Source organism: Canis lupus, chromosome 29 (genome assembly GCF_011100685.1).
Source record: "Canis lupus familiaris isolate Mischka breed German Shepherd chromosome 29, alternate assembly UU_Cfam_GSD_1.0, whole genome shotgun sequence".
NCBI lineage: Eukaryota > Metazoa > Chordata > Mammalia > Carnivora > Canidae > Canis > Canis lupus.
In genome coordinates, this window is record NC_049250.1 from 7,198,680 (window position 1) to 7,214,452 (window position 15,773).

Consider the following 15,773-nt stretch of genomic DNA (forward strand, 5'->3'; position numbering starts at 1 on the left):
AGGTCGTGAGTTGTTTGTGATTTGATGAGTTTCAGGAACTTATCCGGGGTGACATGTGGGGGAAAGGTGACCTCACCTATTAGCCTTAGGTCTCCCATTTTGGAGAGGCCCTACCTCCGTCAGCCCAACAGAGTAGTCTTCAGAAGATGTTTAGGAATTGTTTTTGCCCTGAGGATAGCGCTGTGGGCAAAACAGATACTCACAGGACCATCCCTTTTGATGGCCGGACTGTGAAGAGGGAAGCATAGGTCGTATTCTAACACATGTTTTTATTTAAAGATTACAGAGAGAGGGAAAATGAGAGAATAAGACTGAGTCCAGTCTGACCCAGGTATAAGCTGCATTACTAATTTTTAAAGTTATTTTGTGTTTTATTCCAAATCCTCCTAACACAAGTTAATCTATATACCTCAGTGCTCAGGTCAAAAATCAGGGCCGTTTCTCAGACCAAATAATGGTGTGTTCTGCTTTCCCCTTCCCTAGAGATGACTCCTTGACTCACTCTCTAGGGAGTGAGTCCTCTCTATCATCCTTCAGGTTTGGTGTTCAGGATTAGAGTTTTGAATTCACATGAAGGCAAGATGTTCATTTCTTGTCAAAAGGTGAAATCTGTGAAATTATCGCCTAGTGGCACAGAAGAAGTAGGATGGCTCTTTGGAAGGAAGATGGTCAGCTCCCATAGAAGGAGAGACAATGAAAATTCAACATGCTTGTTTTCCCCAATAGTTCCTTTTTGGATGAAAAGACAAAGTTGCTTAACTGGTCTTTATTTGAAATTAAAGTGCTGATTTGTAAGAACCTCTCAATGTGAGACTAATGACATGTTAGAGGTATATTAATGAACCCATGTACAGGAAGACAAAAAAGGAATCGGGGCTAATCAAAATGCCAGCTATTTTAAGATCTTTCCTTGACCATGTAATGACCTTCATACATATTATGCACCATTACTATTCATGACAATTATGTATTTTTAATTTTACCAGTGTTACAAAACATTAATCATCATACCAGCAAATAAGATATTTTTGCCTGAATAGTTTATATAAAATTTTGGCAATACTAAACTTGCAAATATCATGAAATATGTTAAGAAAAGAAAGAAGAAAGAAGAAAGAAAGAAAGAAAGAAAGAAAGAAAGAAAGAAAGAAAGAAAAGAAAGAAAGAAAGAAAGAAAGAAAGAAAGAAAGAAAGAAAGAAAGAAAAAGACTAATCTACAAAATTTTCACTAAATTTTAAATGTCTACAATTTTCATGTCATAATCAATGTCAGTGAAGAGGCATTTCAAAATCAAAGTGACCTGAATCTTCATCTCTTCATCTGAAAGCTCATAAAAATGTGGTAGTTGAGAGTCAAAGAAATTTGTGGAAAAATAAGGATGTCAATGCCTATATGTTCTGAGAGAAAGTAACTACTTAAGTACAAATGAAATGAGTTGGGATACTTTTTACCTTTCCCATTTTTATATCTTTCCCACTCAGGTTCAAGTGTGATATATTCAGAAATGACTTTGGGCATTACTTTGAACAAAATTAATGGGGAGTAGGGAAAGCATATATGTGTAGCAAGGTGTAGATTTGGCTGTTTGTATTAAGTAAATGAGTTGGGGAAGGGAGAGAGTAATAGTGCTAGCTTGGCCCAAACTGTGGGACAAAAAATATTTTATGGGCAACAAATAATTAACCAATCCGATTGTCTGTGTGTTTGGCCATAGAAGGTATCTTCTTCTTTTTTTTTTTTTTTTTGCTATGATGCATAGTATTATGGTAATACTTAGGGACAATTAGACCCCGAATCTGTAGAGATGTTCCAACACTGTCTTCCTGATGATGAAGCAGGAGGAGACTGGCTGGTTGGTGTAGGAACAGGAATCTTGCCTGAGTCTTTAAAGCAAATATTTCATTTATTCATTAAAAAAAATACACCTTAAGCACTTATCCTGTGCCAAACACTAGCCAGTATTATGGATACAGTGGCAAAAGCATGCAAACAAACAAACAAAAAATACACAGAAGTCTCTGCCTTAAAGCACATAATATGTATAATGATGGTAAATGCTGTGCAGAAGAAAATAAAGCAGAAGTTGGCCCAGGGAGTTCTCAATGAAGTGGAGGAATGATGTAAATCTGCCTGAGAGGATGGTATTTAGTGAACTATGAGACATCTGGGGGATATTCAGGTGGAGGGATCCAAGACAGACCTTGCACAGCATGTTCAAGGGCAGCAAGAAGGTCAATATGTCTGAATCTGGAATAAGAGAGGGGATGAAGAGCAGGAATAAGGCCCAAATCCAGTGCTACTTGGTTAACCAGAGCAAAGATGGTCTTTTGGTTTCAGTGAGATGTGGAACCATTGGAGGGTTTCAAGCAGAGAGTCATGGTCAGATTAATATTTTAAAAGTTTCATTCAGACTAAATGTTGAGAATAGATTGCATGAAAGCAAGGGTAGAAGTTGAAAGCTTTTGCCATAATTTTAAGGGAGAGAGGATGGTAGCTTAGACTGTGGATATAAGTGGCGAAAGTGGTAGGAATATATACATCTAATTATGTATAACTTTTGAAGGTGGAGTCGAGAGATTTCTTGGTGGACTGGATGTGGGGTGTGAGAGAAAGTTAAGAATCCAGGATGATATACTGTTTTTGAGCAACAGATGGCCTGAGCAACTAGATGAAATGAATTGTTACTTAATGTGATGAGAAAGACCTCAGGAAAAAAAAATGAGGGTGCTTTGGGTTTTTTTGTTTGTTTGTTTGTTTTTTTGTTTTTTGAGGAGGAGGAATATTGAAGAGTTTTGTACTTGGGTATGCTAAGATTGAGATGTTTATTAGGTCTTCTTTTTTCCTCCATGGCATCTAGCTATTTCCTCCATGGCCTCCTTGTAGTTAGTCTGGCTTTGTGGATAATTCTAGCCTGGAAATGTAAGCACAGTGATATTCATCACTTTCAGGCATAGGCTGTGAACCCCTCACAAGCATGATGCTCTGGTCTCTTCCCCATCTTTTTTTTTTTTTCTTCCCCATCTTTAAGGACAGCTGACATAGGAAGGCAGAACCACAAGATAGGAGCAGTTTTGGTCCCCAAATACCAGATCTAAAGCTACCTGCCAAGTGCGGATGCTTACTATAGACTGAGAGCAAGAAGTAAGCTTTTGTTGCCTTAAGATTTAGTAGTTTACCTTCTATACAAACTAGTATTACACCCACTAGTGCAATATCCAGATTGGGATGTACAAGTTTGGGAGCCAGCAGCTGGTAGATGTGTTTCAGAGTCATGCAAGTGGATGTGATCCCCAAAGAAATGAGCATGGAATGAAAAGAGAAGATATACAATGGTTGAGCTTTCAGGACTTGAAGATTTAGTGATCAAGGAGGTGAGGGATGAATGGGCATAGAAGCCAGAGAAGGGGTGGCCTGGGAAGTAAAGGGCAACCAGGAGAGTGTGATATTCAGAAACTGTATAAAGCAGAATGTCAAAGAGGAGGGAGTGATCAGCTATAAAATGAAGTAAGGTAAGGAATAGGCCATTTCACGATGTGCGTAGATACTTTTAGATGGAAGATAACTTTACAGTGTTTATTATGCAGCTGTGAAAATTGGGAAACCCCGACCTCTTTATTTTTTTATTTATTATTTATTCATGAGACACACACACACACACACACACACACAGGCAGAGACACAGGCAGAGGGAGAAGCAGGCTCCATTCAGGGAGCCTGAGGTGGGACTTGATCCCGGGACTCCAGGACCACACCCCAGGATGAAGGCAGGCACTAAGCCACTGAGCCATCCAGAGATCCCGAACTCTTCTCTTAAAAGCAATACCCATTGTTTTAAGAGAAGAATCATATAACTATATAGAAAAATGTGTTGTTCTTAATGATAGCCCAGTAAAGTGGTCATTTCTCATTTACTCCCTGAACCTGGAACTCCTCTATAAGCCAAATTTTCATTTTTCTTCATTTTTGGACACGTGGGACCTTGAATAGAAAAGTGGTTTTTATTTGCATCACATTTTTTTGTTGTTGTGTTTGTGTGGTTTTTCATCAAGGATACAGATGTTTTAAACTAGGATGTTTTAAACTAGGAGGTGGGACATGAGTGACAAACATTAAATCCTTCACCCTGTTTGGTTTCCTTCTAAATTGCATGAGAGGTGGATAGGTTATAACTTTGTAATGATTTTTAAATACAGCCATTTTATACTTCTGTATGCTTGTCTCCTTTCCTGTGCTTTATATTATGAGTCAGGAAAGTCACTCTGACAATATTGCTATGATGTCATTAAAACTGTGGGAAGAATGGATGCCCTGTTGTCTCCTTCCCTGTGCCATCTCATCTATTTACTTTAGCTTTTGTTTATTTTGTTGTATTTAACTCTTATGTCTCTCTGATGTGTCTTTTCCTGTTAAAATTGTGTTAAAATTCTTTTTAAAAAATTTTTTTATTTATGATAGTCACAGAGAGAGAGAGAGAGAGAGAGAGGCAGAGACATAGGCAGAGGGAGAGGGAGAAGCAGGCTCCATGCACCGGGAGCCCGACGTGGGACTCGATCCCGGGTCTCCAGGATCACGCCCTGGGCCAAAGGCAGGCGCCAAACTGCTGCGCCACCCAGGGATCCCGTGTTAAAATTCTTTTGGGTCGGGATCCCTGGGTGGCGCAGGGGTTTGGCGCCTGCCTTTGGCCCAGGGCGCGATCCTGGAGACCCGGGATCGAATCCCACGTCAGGCTCCCGGTGCATGGAGCCTGCTTCTCCCTCTGCCTGTGTCTCTGCCTCTCTCTCTTTCTCTCTCTGTGACTATCATAAATAAATAAATATTTTAAAAAAAATTCTTTTGGGTCATCCTTACACTTCTGGAGACTTTTTTTCAAATCACCTTCTCAGTTTTCCCTTGATAATCATTTTCTTTTCTTTCATATGAGCAAAGAATTCCAGACATTTTGCCTTTTTTTTTTTTTAATGAACAAGAGCATGGCAATTAACTCTAAAGTGTATACACTGAACACTGAGCTTACCAGTCTGTCAGTATCCAATTAACTGATTAACTGTGGGCCCACGGACAGTCCTAGTAAACTGCAGGGCCACCGAAAAGCCACTTCACATCTGGTAGACTGCTTCTTAATAAGCATTTCAGAAACAAATCTCTCTCTCTTTTTTTTTTAAATCATGTTCCTTTAAAAATATTTTTTGATCTAGTTTTTATTCTTTCAAGACACATGCTGCATACTAAATTCTGAAGAGCAAGCTGTCAGGTTTTTAACGTGTGTTCATTGAGATATTGACATGATCCAAAGTTCTTATAACTGGTGCATTTGCTAATGGCTTATATATAGTTTAAAATATGAAATTCATCTAATTCTTATGACCTTGTTGCTGGGGAAGGCTCTGTAGTTCTTTGTACCTTTCTGTTGCTGATGGATTCTGAGAAGATTGCTTCAACTGGACACTGTAAGGAGGAAGACAGGATGGTGAGCAAAACGGCAATAATGCTCATCAGTGGTTTCATCCCTTTGTGAAGATTGAATTTGAACAGTAAATGCCAAAGCCAATATGAAAGTTATCAATTCAGGGTTATAGAAGGGCACCAACTCGTTACTTTCTCAAGGTCTTCTGTGTTTTAGTTTCCATTTCTAACATAATACTGATGGACAAGAGTCTAGCATCAGGTTGGTCCTTTCACAAAACCATAATGACTGAATGGACACTCAGGATCAGCAGTCCTCCCTCCTTTGTGTTCAGAAACACTGGTGTGCCAAAATAATTCATCTCTCTCCATTCCATCCTACTAAATTTTATTGATTTCAGATCAAATGGTGTTAAGCTGATTCTTTAATTAAATAAAAACTTAGAATTGTAGAACCACAATGGAAATACCTACTATTCCAAAGTTAAGTTTTGGACCTTGAATAAGAATATTACATAGCCAAGAAATCCCCATTAAAGAGAGTTCATTGGATGTAAGGAGTTCTTACTCTCCTCCTAATCAATATTGATTGTTATAATAATTATCAGAGTGAGCTAACATCCTCTTAACTCTTAATATAACTTTTATTAATCTGCCATTTAATAATGTTACATGTATCTTGAGTTATGAAACTAATTTATTGTCTCACACTATCACAAATCAGGCAGTAGCTGTCCTCCCCCAAATGCATATTCATATTCACATTCTTTTTTTTAAATAATAAATTTATTTTTTATTGGTGTTCAATTTGCCAACATACAGAGTAACACCCAGTGCTCATCCCGTCAAGTGCCCCCCTCAGTGCCCATCACCCATTCACCCCCACCCTCCGCCCTCCTCCCCTTCCCACCCCTAGTTCGTTTCCCAGAGTTAGGAGTCTTTATGTTCTGTCTCCCTTTCTGCTATTTCCTACCCATTTCTTCTCCCTTCCCTTCTATTACCTTTCACTATTATTTATATTCATATACATCAACTAAAGTTTACAGCATATTCCAATCATTAGATTATGCATGGTGGGCTAATCAAGGTATGTCAGATACCATGGAAGGCAGAATAATGACATCCCCAAAGATGTCCACGTCCTAAGCCCTGGAACTTGTGAACTTATAAAGCAAAGGGGATTTACTGATGCAAATGGAATTAAGGTTGCCAAGTGAATGACTTTAATGTAGGAGAGTATCCTAGATTATTCAGATGTATAATCACAAGAGTCCTTAAAAGTGGAGGAGGGAGGCAGGAAAAAAAAAAGAGGGAAATGGGACTAGAGAAGGGTCAGAGAGATGGTGGCACTAGAGATGAAGGAATGAGGTATGAGTCAGGGAATGTGAGTAGCCTCTGGAAGCCAGCAAAGACATGAAAACATATTCTCCCCCGGAGCCTCCAGAAGGGCCACAGCTCTGCTACCACCTTGACTGGAGTCCAGTGAGACCCATCTCAAACTACTGACCTACAGAACTTTAAGAAAGTTAAGTTGTATTATTGCAAGCCGCTAAGTTTGTAGTAATGTGTTACAGTAGCAATGGGAAATTAATACAGATACTCATGAGACATACTCGTTCATCACTTTTTATATCTATTGGTTGTGTTCATTTTCACCTGGAAGGTATAAAGACCATGACGATGGGCTCTGTGGAAACATTTCAGCCAGTCAGCACTTGAGATAGTAGTGTTTCCCTGCACATTTTGAACTTCTGGACTACAGTTTTCCTCTGACTTTCTGGATATGAGCGAGTGTGCCATAACTGGCAAAGGGTGAGATACATAGCTCATTGTTTCCCTGTCAGACAGCAGAAGGTCAAAGTGTCTCTACACTTCCTTCTTAAGCAGTCAACTCTGTGCTTCCTGGCAGTATTGCTAATAATTTTCTGTCAATTCTTCTGTGATGTTCTTGGTATCAGATTATAAAAAATCTCCTAGAAATTAATATTTACTGAAAATAGCTAACATATTTACTTCACTGATTGTATTTCTTCAGTTAAGAGCGGAAAAATGGATCAAAATCCTTACACATTTATACTCTATACAATGAAGAAACAGATCAGAAAATAGTGAAGATAATTTTCAGTAGTTATGACAGAGAAAGTAAAAATGTCTTCCTGAATAATTAAAGAATATTTTTGAGGTGATGATGCTGAATTTTATTTATGAGGCATTTGATGGAAAATGTATCCTTACAGGCATCTGTTATAGCATCTGATGGAAGGCAGAGTGGGAAGAAGGAAGGAAAATGGGGCATGGCGTGAGGAAAGCCTGGTCTGAATCCTACACCTAGAACTTAGCTGTAGACCTTCTAAAAGTCTCCCTAGAGCATAGAGCCTCCATGGGTCCACCTACGAAATGGGACAGCATAGGCCTTACCTCATAGGGTCACCATGGCCTTTCACCCACTCATCGCCTCAGGTTGCCCTATTCTTTATTCCCAGCCCTGATGCATACCTCTGCACGGTTGCCTAATATGGCTGAAATCTTCATACCCTCTCCCTATCTCTTTTGGGGACACTCCATTCACTGTCTAGCCACAGACCGTGGCATTGCTACATACCCTTCCTTCCTTCACCTGCCAATCAAATAACCAGTTCCATTTATGCAGCCTTTACTGTCCTTGAGCTACTTTGCCTATTCGCCCTCTGTATCTCCTGAGCTCAGACCCTCACTGCCTCTGACCTGCATTGCTGCCATTGCTCTTTGGCTGTCCTTCTTGTCTCTAGGTCCAGCCCTTCCACTCATACTTCCCTCTGTCCTGACAGAGATCTTTGTAGCATGCACGTGGCCATCATGAAAATGCTAGAAGGGTTCCCCTCACCTATAGGATAAGGGCCTTAAGTGATTACTCATTTTTTCTCTGCTGTGGTTTGCTCATTTCTAAAATGGAGGTAATGATAATATGCAACTTTAAAACATTTTTAAATTTTAGTTTTCAATAGGTAATACATTTCCACGGGTCAAAATCAAACCAATGCGAAAAGCCTGATTCCCACACTTCCTCCACCCAGAGGATTGCTCCTCTGCTCCAAATGGGCGACAATTAATATATTTTCTTCTACATCTTTTCAGTTTCTTTATACGAATAAAATGCATACATATACATATGCGTATATGATTTTTTAAATTCTCTCTTTCTTACATAAAAAAAGAAACTTGGAGTGTAAAACATTCAGAAAAGTAAAGAAACTAACTTGTGCAGAAGTACAAGGGGGCTGGCCAAATTTAAAATAGCACAGGTATTTAAAACATATACACAGGTATCAAATTTATGAGTTTACAATTTTGCTGATCATAAGATTAGCCAGTTTCATGCATGATTAGCCTATCCACAAAGTCAGAAACACATTTCCAGACAACAGCAATGGAAAAGCCAGAAATACAATGGCTTCTGTTAGGGTCCTCACACATTATGGGAATGTTCAAGGTTTCATTTATTTGAGGAACTAGAGCTAGATGGGTTGACCCTGTTTTTTGGTTTGTTGGTTGAGTTGATTTGATTTCAGCATAGGATCTGATTGTTTTCTTTTCCTCTGATGGTGAAAGATGTTTATTCATCATGGCAGTAGGAAAACATGTGTGTTGCTTCTACACAGATTGCAGCTGGAGCAAATACTTTTGTTGCATGGGGCTGGAGGTGCTCACTTCACAACTTCTCCTAGACTTTGGGCTTTGAGTTGCTGCAAATGCTCATTCCAACAGTTGTCCTGCTTTGCCACCCCAGGGCATTCAGCTGGTAGCTTACCCCCTCCACCCCCCTGCTGCCCCATGCCACAATGAGCGACCTGGTGAAGATTAAATGGATTAATGCATGCATGCTGAGGTGCCATTCCTGGCATGTCACATGGGCTCAATCAATGTGTGTTTTTGTTGCTGTTTTATCAGTATAGCCTTGCTCTTCCTGACTTCTCTAACCTTGTTTCTAAGTATTCCCCTTTTCCATTGTCTTGTATTTCATGCCATATTGATATAAAAATTTGTCAAGTCAAGAACATGTGACATTGTTTCATGCTTTATGCCTTTAATTGTGTTGTTCTCTCTTCTTGGACTGCCTGTCTCCACTATTCTTCCAATGCTTTTTCTTGTCTCCTCACAGAGGTGCTGACTTTTATCCTTATAATTTCCCTTATCTCTGTGATGCAAACATTGCCTAGCAAAGTACTAAGCAAACTGTAAAAATAATAAAATAAAATAAAATAAACTTTTTAAATTGAACTAACATGGTTATAAGGCCCAGCGCACTAGCCTTTCCCAAACATGCTTGCCTTGTAAGCAAGTAAGGTAATACCACTTGCTTACATGGCATATTTTGTCTTTCATGTCTGAAAAATGTCCCAAGAAAAGTCTTCTGGATTTCTTGCATAAACTAGTCAGTAGGTCAGTTTCCATTCACAGTAAAAGCAGCACTACAAATGGAATTTATATCCGCCGAAAAGAAGGGCAAACCAATTTCTTTGCATCCTGCATCAAACTCCTTCCAAAGAACAAAAGAATGTTGATTGCACTAAAGAAATAGGATGAAGACCGCATCTACAGCTGAGTGTTCAGCGCCTTACATGGTACTTGGCATACAATAGTTGGTAATGCTTGTTGAATGTCTAATTGAATAATTTCTTCAGAAAAAAAAATACAAAATTCATCCTGTGATTTAAGGTTAAGTCCTATTACCTTTTATCTATGATTAATTGGTTCCTTATCATAAGATAATGGGCAGTACATAGGGAAAGACTCAATGACTTAGGGCTTTGATCCAACTCTGTTTTACCAGTTAGTTGGAGTAGTAATTGTAACTAATCTTTCTCAGTTGACAAGATAATCATATACCAATTAAAGATAATTCAGGGGTTGTTTATTATTCAAGAGGTTTGATATAGGAAATGATTTAGTCAGAAACATTTCCCACAGAATGGCCTGTGACAGGTCATGATTATCTCCACCAACCATCCCATAATGTGGTCCATTTGTCTCAGGTTGTTCTCCAGGATCTCATTAAGAGTCTTAAGCTCCAAGGTGCCCAGGTGGCTGGTTCAGTTGGCTAAGAGCCTGCCTTTGGCTCAGGTCATGATCCCGGCATCCTGGGATCAAGTCCCACATCAGGCTCCCTGCTCAGTGGGAGTCTGCTTCTCCCTTTGAGCCTCCCACTGCTCTTTCTTTGTCTCTCTCTCGAATAAATAAATTCTCTTTTTTATAAAAGAAAGAGTCTTAAATTCCCCTTCAGATGAGAAGACAAGCAATTAATGACATGTGATCAAGGACAAGATTTCTTCTGATAACAGGAAAGAAAGTAATTTCATTAGTAGACTTCAGGATTTTATCCTACATATGCACTAATGTTAAATAATAGAATTTGAAATAACAGGAAATAGAATGGTGTTGTATTGGCTCAGAATACATCCAAAGATCACATGATATTTTGAACATTATCATCTATATGAGATTTGTCAGGAAACCCAGGAGATGGTGGTCTACTGCAAATAATTAAGAGATTTAAAACCATAATTTCACCTGATGGTTGAAGAGGCTTTTAAGACATTTTTTTTATGAGAAGCTTAGGTTTTGTGACTCAAAGCTATAATACAAATTGGCTTTGTCAGAAAGTGGTTTTGTATCCAATATTTTTGTGGCTATGGAGTCAATTTGGCAGATTACGAATAATATAAAAATAATATAAGCTTGAGTTTCCAAAGGCTTGGAACCATGGTTAAGAGATGCAGCTACCTGACCAATAACAGATGTTGACTTATTTTTTAAATGTCCAGTTTTGTAATTACAAATTCCTGCTAAAATAATCAGGATTTATGCTTGGTCATTTAATAACTCAAGGAGTCTTTTAAAGCACTGTACTACTTGCTCAGAGTTATGTCAGATGCCAGGTCCATGAAGAAAGCATTCTACTCAGCATTTCAGCTTTTGCAATGGCTAGGCTTTTGTCGTGGAAATAGAAGCACCAAAGAACATTAGCACTGTCCAAATGGAAATAAAGCATTATGCTTGATTAAACTTTTTTATAGGTTCTGTTTATAAAATCTGCCTTTGAGTCACTTGCAGATAGGAAAGAACATACTAGTGTGTTCAAATATTTATGCCAAATGGTACATAAAAAATAAGAAAATAAGAAAATATTAATTATGTGAATGATCCACAAGTCTTAGGGGGTGAACCCATTTAGATGTCTGGGGTCCCAGGACCCCTTTCTACTAACTAGGGAAATAGGCTGAGTAATGTAATAGACCCCTCACACTCTGTGGAATGAAATTCTTAATATCTAGAAAAATGTAAGATTCTTTTTCTCTCTGTACTCGACAGATAGGAAGTTGAGACTCCCTTCTAAAGCCTGAGATAAGCACATGTCCTCTTTCTAAGTTACCTAATAAAGTAAATCAGAGATGCAGGTGGCCTGTGACAAAACCCAGGTCTATATTGTCAGAACCTAAGAACAAATTGTGCACAGCCACTCATATTTATCTCTCGCATATAAAACTTATATTCCATCATTTTTCAAGGAGCTCAGAAGTATATTTTCTATAATTATAGCAGCCTGAGTTGGAGATTAACACTGCAACATGGACAGATTAGGACCCTTCATGGCTAGAAGGGCTCCAAATAGAACCAGCTGTGCCAGCTATGCACAGCTATGCACTCGCCCTCAACCACTGCCTCGAGAGAGATGTTTAAGTGGAGAGTCCTATACTCCATGGTGTGCCTAGGGACTACTGCTCATGGGCTGGGGGCTGGTGTGTGAGAATGCATGTGTGTGCCTAAATAGTAAGGTTTCTGAAAGATTTCTGAAAGAATCTATTCAATGTATGGTGGACACCAGATATTCACAAGGGTTTTCTCTCTAAACCTTTGTAAATGTCCAAATTCCCAAATATGGACAGGCTTCTGACTTTGATTTGACCTTGTTTCTGTTGAGAAGCATATGTTTTCTTTCCTTTTTAAAAAGATTTTATTTATTTATTAATGAGAGACACAGAGATTGAGAGAGGCAGAGACACAGGCAGAGGGAAAAGCAGGCTCCAGGCAGGGAGCCCGACGTGGGACTCGATCCCGGGTCTCCAGGATCACACCCCAGGCTGAAGGCGGAGCTAAACCGCTAAGCCACCAGGGCTGCCCAATATGTTTTCTATTCATAAGGCTCATAGCACACCTTGGTATACTTTTCACATTTACTGAAATTTTCTCCCATTAAATGGTCATTTTACTTATTTTTTCACAAGTAGATAATAGTGAGAGATGGTTTCATGAAAATCAGGAGCCAAGGATCATGGAAATGGGTTGAGCTGTGGAAGTATTGATCAGTTATCTCATTCCCTGGCTAACTCACTTTTATACGACAACCTTGGTCTTCGTATTTACAAGGCAAATTTGTGTTTAGCCAAATTCTAAAATAATAGGTGCAATTGCCTAATAATTTTCAAATAACCACAGCAGAAATGTTCAATTCATAAATCCTAATGGTCTATCCTTCTTAACTAGAAGACAACAGACTCCCCCTTGATTGATTCTTACATTTAGGAAAACTAAAAACACAGTAAAGTTTTGGCCTCCCACCTAGGGCCCATCTCAAAAACACATTTGATTTTGCACGCAAAACTTGAGCATGTGCCCACTTTTGAATATCCTTCCTATTAGGCATGCTCCTCATAAAGCTAATCTGTGCCTGGATCTCCTATTGGCTTTGAACGTTTTTCTCTCTGACTTGTGTTAGCTCTGTGGGTCACAGGGAGCCAGCCAGTGAGTCCTGGCAAATTCCCTCCTGCTGGGGAAAGATGTGTTCTCTTTGTCATTCTTTTTAGGTACTGTTCACTGACACCAACTGAAGAGATGTCATTGTTCTGAAGTTATAAATGTCACATTGCTTCTTTCCCAGAGGATTTGGTTTTATCCCATGGCAGTTGTGGACTTTGCGATGGTTCAGATTTGCTTTGCATTTCTCATTATTGTTCTTTATCCCCTGAAAACTGGTTTCTTAAAAAGTATGATGTGCACAGCTCCCCTGGCCAGAGCTATATAAGCAGCCAAGGACAATGCCCTGCCACGACCAGCCTTAGCTCATCTAGGGACACCTACTACCCTACGAAGGGGCTCTAAAATATGTCCTATCAAGGATTTAAAAATCCCTTTAATAGCAGTAATTTTTCAGAAGAAAAAACATTGGCAATTTTTGCATTGCCCCCTGGTTTTACTGAGCTTGTACACATTCTCGTGCTGGTGGGCGTACAAATGGAGACAGATGTATGAAGCACTGGAGCCTTCCAGGAAAATTGCTACAAAGCAGCGAATGTTATTCTTTACATTCATTTCATAAACCATATGGCCTTAGAGTTCAGTCCCTCATTGTCTTGACTAAGTCATAGCTGAGGGATGTTCAATAATCTAGTTGGATCAGTTTTAAAAATAAGGTATGCCAACTGCTTTGTGATCTTGGGCTAACAGCTTAAATTTGGTGCCTCACTTTCATCAGTACCATGGAAGTGGTGATATCACCTAATTCAATGAGTTGTGAAGGTTAAAAAAGATACTTACCAACAAGCCTATAGTACAGTGCCCGTCATATTGTAAACAGTGTTCTCTGTGATAATAACTGTTAGTACTATCACTAAAACAGCTCTCCTGACCCAGAGGGCTTCTTCCATCACTCTGCCACATGTTCTCTTGATAAAATATCCTACCAGGGTTTATGTACTAAGGTAGAGGATAGAGCCCTGCTAACTATCAGCAAACCATGTTCTAAACCCATCTGGACACTAACTAGTCATATGACCTTAGTAAACTGACACAACTTCTTTGACATCCATTTTTTTCATATATAACCTAAGGACTAGGAAATTAAAAAAAAAAACTTTACATACTCTCTCATATCTAACAGTTCTGGGTCTACAAATATAAAAATAGCCACCCCAATATACCTTCTCTTGCTTTAAACTATTGGTTATTTCTATGGCCCTAACTGCCTCAGTTTCCCCCAAAGAATAATCCAATCCTACTCCTAGCAGAGAGCTCAGAATGTTTATTTATTTGCTTCTTGTTGGTGGAGTGTCGTGAGGAAGAGTGGATTTATCTGAGCACTGGGGAAATATGAGTGATAATGAGAGCCTTTTCTTTATTTTCTGTGAAAAATTAGACAAGGAGAAGTGAGCGTAAATGTGGCAGAAAGCTAGAAATGATGGAACCAAAGACTGGCTTGGCATAATAGAATATTTGAGTTTGTCGAAAAAATTCTGATGATAATAGCCTTAAACGCAATTGTCAAACAATATTTGGAATATCTACTTTAGAAACTTTAAAATAAAACAGGTTAATTTTTCCAAGATGATTAAAGAGCAATGCTGTCCAATGGCAGGAGTATGAGGATGCCCTACCTCTTCATTCACTCATTCATGTATTTAGTGAGTGCCTGCTGTTATGCCGCTGCTGATATGCATGACTTCTCAAAATCCTTTCAGTCCTAAGATTCTCCAGTGCTGGCAAGAGGGATATTATTTTGACCCCAAACAGATTATTTCTCTCATTTTCAGACCGATTTCCATCCCTGGATTCCTACCAATTAATTGTTGCTTTTATGCTGCACTGCCGATCATTAGAAAACTATCTAAAGCCAAAAAATTATTGAATTAAAAAATCTGCTTTGTTAATCAACTTTTTGAAAAGATTGAGGGACTAAGTTTCAGCTTTGCATTCAGATCTGCAAATGTCAAAGGCACAGCTATCTTGAAGTAGAGTATTTATTCTCTGCATTTTTCAGTAGAAAACGTGTGTATCTATTTTGTTGCCTAGGTAATAATATGGCTTTGCTTTGGCTTCCTGCATGCACAGCAATAGTACAGAATGGATTGTAATAAATAGCGAAGTGTGGCTGGTATAATGGAATATTGTAGAAAGTCTCTCAGCTTTACCCTTTTTAAAAATTTGTCTTTTGTGCTATTTCTATTAATATCATGTTATAATAAAAATTGCTAATAACTTACTTAAATATAATCATATTTTCTTTTCCATGAAAATTAGAAATTTTTGAGAAGCCTTTATGGAAGTGTTTCTTCCTCTTCTAGCAGAAAGTAGAATTATCCAGTGCTCTCTTAGAAGAGATGTTTTTCTTTTTGTGTAGTGATGTTTAAATACAATGTTATTATAATCATAGGCATAATGAGCTCTCTCTTGATGTCAACACATGGATTGTAAACCTTTATATTTGAATTAAATACTGATTCTAATGAACTAAATCATCTTAGATTGAGTAGTTGAAAAGATTCATGAGTCAGAAGGTACTTTATAAAGACCATTCATAGTATGACATATTCAGTGTGTGCTGATCATTAATCGGTAT

The 15,773-nt window shown here is 38.6% G+C and overlaps 1 protein-coding gene across 2 annotated transcripts in view; it reads left to right on the plus strand.

Annotated features, from left to right (window-relative positions):
- XKR4 (XK related 4) overlaps positions 1-15,773 on the plus strand; it is a 442,293-nt gene that overhangs the window by 59,940 nt on the left and 366,580 nt on the right. The window lies entirely within an intron of this gene.